This window comes from Sabethes cyaneus, chromosome 3, assembly GCF_943734655.1.
Source record: "Sabethes cyaneus chromosome 3, idSabCyanKW18_F2, whole genome shotgun sequence".
NCBI lineage: Eukaryota > Metazoa > Arthropoda > Insecta > Diptera > Culicidae > Sabethes > Sabethes cyaneus.
The window spans coordinates 217,455,844-217,461,843 of record NC_071355.1 but is presented as its reverse complement, the minus strand read 5'-3'; positions in this window follow the sequence as shown (position 1 = coordinate 217,461,843).

The following is a 6,000-nucleotide window of genomic DNA, read 5'->3' as shown; positions in this document are numbered from 1 at the left end:
TCCAATACAAATGAAATACAAATTTCCCCATAACTCGAGAACTAATCAAGCAAATAGAACCAAATTCGGCATGTTTTTGGAGGCAAAATATTTTCTACGGTGATTTAGGATCCTTCCACACTTCAAGAGGGGGGGCTTCTACTCAAATGAAATACAAATTTCCTCATAATTCGAGAACTAATCAAGCAAATGGAACCATATTTGGCATGTGGGTGTTTTTGGAGGCAACCATTTTTCCCATTATGAATTAGGACTTCTTACCTTTTTAGGAGGGGGGGGGGGCTCCCATTCAAACGAAATACAAATTTGCTCATAACTTTAGAACTAATCAAGCAAATGGAACCAAATTTGGCATGTGAGAGTTTTAGATGGCAGAATTTTTTTTCTGTGGTGTATTACGACCCCTTTCCCTTTTAAGAGGGTGGGCTCCCATACAAATGAAATACAAATTTCCTTATAATTTGAGTACTAATCAAGCAAATGGAACCAAATTTGGCATGTAGGAGATTTTTGAGTCTTGAATTTATTTTATGATAGTTAGAGACCTCTCACCCCTGTGGTAGGGGGATATGGACTCTCATACAAATAAAACAGAAATTTTTGCGAAACTCAAAAACTAATCCAACTCGAGAAATTCGAGACTCTTCCATAAAACATTAATCAATAACAAGACCACAAAAACTATCTATAGTAACACTAGATCATTCAGGACGAGCCGGTCGCGAGTGTTGCCGATGACCCGCCGTCGGAAGCGCCGCCCACTGGGGGGCTTGCAAAACTCGAGATAGTGACAAAGATCATCCGAGATTCATGATTTATGTACAACACAGGTTAATTTGTGGCAATACGAAGTTTGTCGGGTCAGCTAGTTATGCCAATATTAAAGAATAGGCGCTTAATTTTTAGTTTGTACATTCGGTGGTTGATCGGCCATCACCCGATGATGCCATGAGTACCTCCACATAGCGATCGACAGTTCTTTGCCGATTGTTCCGATCCGAATTACTACTTATTACCACGTAAACGAACTTAACGATTGTGCGGTGCTTGGTTTTTTAGCGGTACTGGCTTGCATGGTCCGCTACCATCGTGGAAAAGCCCTCCTTTCCTGGTCTCCAGCGGGGTTGTTTACGCCTTGATAATAAGGCCATTACAAATATTTTAAAAAGTTTTTGTCCCTCCGGTGTTGGGCCACTGAAGGGGAGGGCGAAAAAAAAACAAAGAGAATTTTTTAATCGAGCAAAAAAAAATGGATTTTTTAGGCATTTTTATTTTAAGTTTAAACGTGAAAACCAAATCTGTTCTTGCTTTTAATATATACGTTGTTAATTTCCATGCAAAAATTTACGAAAAAAGACAAAAACGAAACAAAATTTTTTTAGCCGATTTTCGGAAATTCCGCTGTTTGAATTTCCATTTCTATTTCATGCTAGAAGCGTTAACTCAACTCGTACACTCATTTTTCAAGTTTTTCATGCTGTAGAGCCTAAGACAATTGATTTTATAAAAAAAAATTAACTCATAACAAATTATTTTTTTGGCCTCCCGAGTTTTCAAGCCAATTTCCAAGGGGGGGGGGGGTGTTGACAAAAACTTTTAAAATGATTTGCAATGGCCTAATGATTTGTTCTAAATTTTAGTCGGCGATGTCCCCTTAAGCTTGAAATGTGTGTCGTAGTGTATTACAAGTAACAGACGGTAACGGGCATTTAATACACTCGGCTCACGCGACATCTTCTATATAATAAAACCAAGTTGGTTTGTTTGTTTGTAAGGGATAAACTCAAGAACGGCTTGACGGAATTGCATGGTTCTTTTTTCAGTTGTTGTGTTTTGGTCTGCGTCAGGTTTATATGTAAAAAAAGTAATAAAATTTCACGTGAAAAGCTGGAAAATAGTAAAAAACCGATATTTTACTTTTCCCGCCATCCATTGTATAGACAATGTTTTAGATTGCTATGATTATTATCGGTGCAAATCAGCCGACCCGCATTCAATATGAAGCAGCGTCGCGACGTTGCTGGGCAAACAAACACGTTGATGAAGGTAACTTGATTGAATGGTGAATTGTGCCGAATTTTCATAGAACATCTGTTCGTTATAACAGTACTAAACCATTAGTTAGAAATGGTGTTCTTTCCAAAATCCGAATGATTACTGCCGAATATTCATTGGAAACATGTGGAAAATGTTAATTTTTCAGTTCTTAGGACTCAACTGTTAAGCCGGCTGTCAATTTGTTTGTTGTAAAAGTAAACTCGATAGCTTTAGATAACACTTAATTCCGTTCGCTGTAGTTGATTGTCAAAATGATTATATTCAAACGAAATCTTATTCTTGCTAATAAACGATTTTATGAACTTGCAAGATTAGAAAATAATAAACGTTGTATGTGTTATGGGTTCAGTTTATCAAATAGCCTAACTGCCTAGAGCTAATTCTTTCACCTCATTTATCAAATTAATGTAACTAACCAAAACTGGAAACTTTTTACATTAGGTGCGTATCCAATGCATGTTTACAAATGTTTTACACACTAAATTGACTGAATAAAATATACGTAAACGTAATATACTGTCAAGTGAACAATATATTTTATGTACTAAAAAAATGTAAATAAAATTTTTTATTGGAAAGGAATATTGGCCGGATTAAATTGGCAGTAAAAGTTGTACAATGATGGTAGCCCATTAGAATAAATCGTATTTGAATATTGTTAATAATTTTTTGTCTTTTTCACTTCCAAGTGGACTTCTTACAAGTGCAAAAAGGCTCATGAAATACCAAAGGAATAAAAAAACAAGAAACGATTTAAAGCAAAGTAAAGGTTTAATATCAAACAGAATTAAAGATCTAATAAATATTGACATCGGATACATATCCGAATTTACACATAAAAATTACTGTGGAAAACAAAACAAAGCTCTGATTACGATAGACGAAATGTGATCGAAAGTGTCAAAAAATTATTTGTTTATTAATTCAACAATTTGCGTAAAAAACAACATGTAAAATTTCAACCTAATAATGGGCGAATGCACAAAGGCAAATAGAAAGCGTTTGAGGGCGGAAATGAAAATATAGTTGGTGGCGCAATGATTCTGTTCTCAAAAAGTTTTGAATATATATTGCATATCGTTAGTCGGATAACCGCAGAAGACGAAGTTAGACGCCATCGAGTTTTCTTTTCCAAAAAATAAATTGACACCCAGCACAACTTTTGAGCACTGCGAATTGAAAAATCGACATATTTCACATGTTTTTAACGGATATTTGGCAATAAATGTTATGATTTCGTAAAGATTGCTATTCCCATCAAACATTTTATTTGAATAGTAGATTATTTAACCGTTATATAGCTAATGTTATATTAATAAGCAATTACATATACAGCTTTTGTTAAACGTATGTTGGGTTTCTAACTAATTGCTAAACGATTGTAGAAAACAGACGTTCTGTGAAAATCCAGCATTTAATTAACCATTCCCTCAAACTTCTCAAAACAAGTACAAAACGTAACCTATACTTCAAATACATCCGCCATTAACAATTTACGTCTTTTAATACAATTGGTGGCAGTACGAAGTTTGCCGGGTCAGCTAGTTTTAGTTAAAATAGTGGTTCAAGTATTTTTCATTCAAGCAACCTATTTGAAAATGAGGCACGGAAATCAGAAAACATGCGGTTTGTGCATTATACAACACATCAATTACATTTTGGTAGCACAGATCTGAGCAGCTCTGTTTCACGAAAGATTTGAGTGCAAGGTTGAGCCAGTTCAAATAGCAGCATCGTAAATCTTATACAGAAACAGAAATTTGCACGCTCGCAGGTAATAATATTTCCTTCATAACGTCGAAACATTATTGTGCAGTAACTAATTACAAACCCCAGATAATAAAAATCAATCATTCAGTGACGCAGAAAAAAATCGAATTTGCGAACCATGCCAGCCACACGCTATGGAGTCGAACTGAAATAAGTTTGCCAGCAGCAAGCAAAAGAATCATCTAATTTTCTTGGGAAAATTAATTTGACCTCTTCGACCGCAACGTCGCTCATTGCTCGGAAATGAATCGTCTTTATCCGATAGGAGTATAACAGGGTAAAATAGGCCAGTCAAGTTTTTCAAACCTGCGAAGCCTAGTGTTGGTGAAAAGGGATTGTTAAGTTGAATTTCTTGTGTTTTAATGTTCTAATTTCTTTGAAACCTAAGAAATCAAATCAATCAATTTAAAAAATAACACCATATGGTGATTGTAAGTACATATGTTAACGTAGGGTGTGACATATTGTTTATAAAAACTACTCTAGGAAAAATTTGAATACTTGATTTGGAAAAAACTGTAAGCAAAATATAAATTAAGTTTATAAGTTTATAACTTTGCCTGAGAAACTTTGCAGAACGACGAATTTAAGGGATGGAAAACAGTTATTTCGAAAACACGCCCACAGACTGAAATTTTGTTTGGAAATTATGCCTGCGTAAATAATGTAATGTAAAACTGATAAGTTTTTCATGAAACGAACCACGTTTTATGCTCTGTTCCCACGTGTCTGCTAATGAAAAAGTCAATATTCTGACCAACATGCAAATCCATCCACAGGTACCTACTGCGTCGCAAATTTTTTTTCCCGCCGTCATTGATAGGCAATTTTCTCGTAAAAATCAATTCTTGACTGATTGTGTAATTTTGTAATCTTGGTGTCGAACAGAGTAGTACCTGGTAGGTACTGTTTGCGTACATCGACAATGAATCTCAGCAAATTTTCACAGTTGAATGTGAAAAACTCGACTTTTTACTCGGCAGCTGCTGAGAGGCTATAAAAAGAAGTAGCGCTGGATATTTTTCTAACTTTTTAATGATATTCGAGATGGAATTCTGACTTCCCGAAAATGTTGTTATACTAACAGTCACCGAAAACGTATATTAAATTTAACCTATTTATTAATAATCGCTTTGAGACTATTTGAAGTAGGTATAATTGAAAATATTATTCAAGATCTTTCAAATGTTTGTGAAATTCTAATTTAGAATAGCCATTAGAAATGTATTTCTAACAAACCTCCTTTACCATCCTAATATATGGAAAAAATGATAGGGGAAGGGGTAAATATTACCATGACAGTCGGCATCACCTACTAACCCGAAAAAATCAATAAGTGGGAGTTCTATTGATATTATCTAATTGAATGTTATTAGAAACGCCGAATGATTAACTCCATGAAGAGGAGATATCGAAACCGATAATCATGAAGGCAAATGATACGAGTACGGTTGGCAAAAACGCCGACAGTTCAATGTTTCACGCGAGGATTGTTTTCTGCGGGAAGGCGTAGAGAAAAAAACCTGACATGTCAGTCATCAGATTAAAAGGCAATCATTGCTGTCAGTTTGCGGTAAAAGAGTTAATTTTCTCAAATCTGCGGTATAAGCTTTAATTTTTTATGCAGCAGTTTTTTATGCACCAGTAAGTAAGCAGAAGTCTAAAATTGATTTTGTTTTTTTTTGGCAAGCTGTAATTATATCATTTTCAAGTATGATCTTCACTTTTCCTGTTGTACTCGATATGATTATGCATGGCGTTCAAGGTGAAAACCTGCGGCACCGAGTTAGCAGCGTACAAGTTTTCCATCGAGGATTTATTGCGATCGGCTGAGGTCGATCACGTACACACACGGGTTTACTGTGGTAGTTTTTTCCCAAGCACTTCTGAAGATAATCGTTCACGCATTTTCTGTTGATCATTGCGTTCTTATTAGCTACGTTGAACAAATATCGCATCGAACGAAATAATTTGAAATAAGTTGCGTAACCTGGGTGATAAGTTATAATCGGAATTATATCTTGTACTATACCAGTTGAAAACACTTGGAATGTACATAAAATTTGAAGATTTTGATAGGTATAAATTGGAGAAATGTTACGCCTGGATTACCATGTTTTAGAAATGGCGCTTAAAACAAAGCAATTCTACACGAAATTTACTTTAAAATGT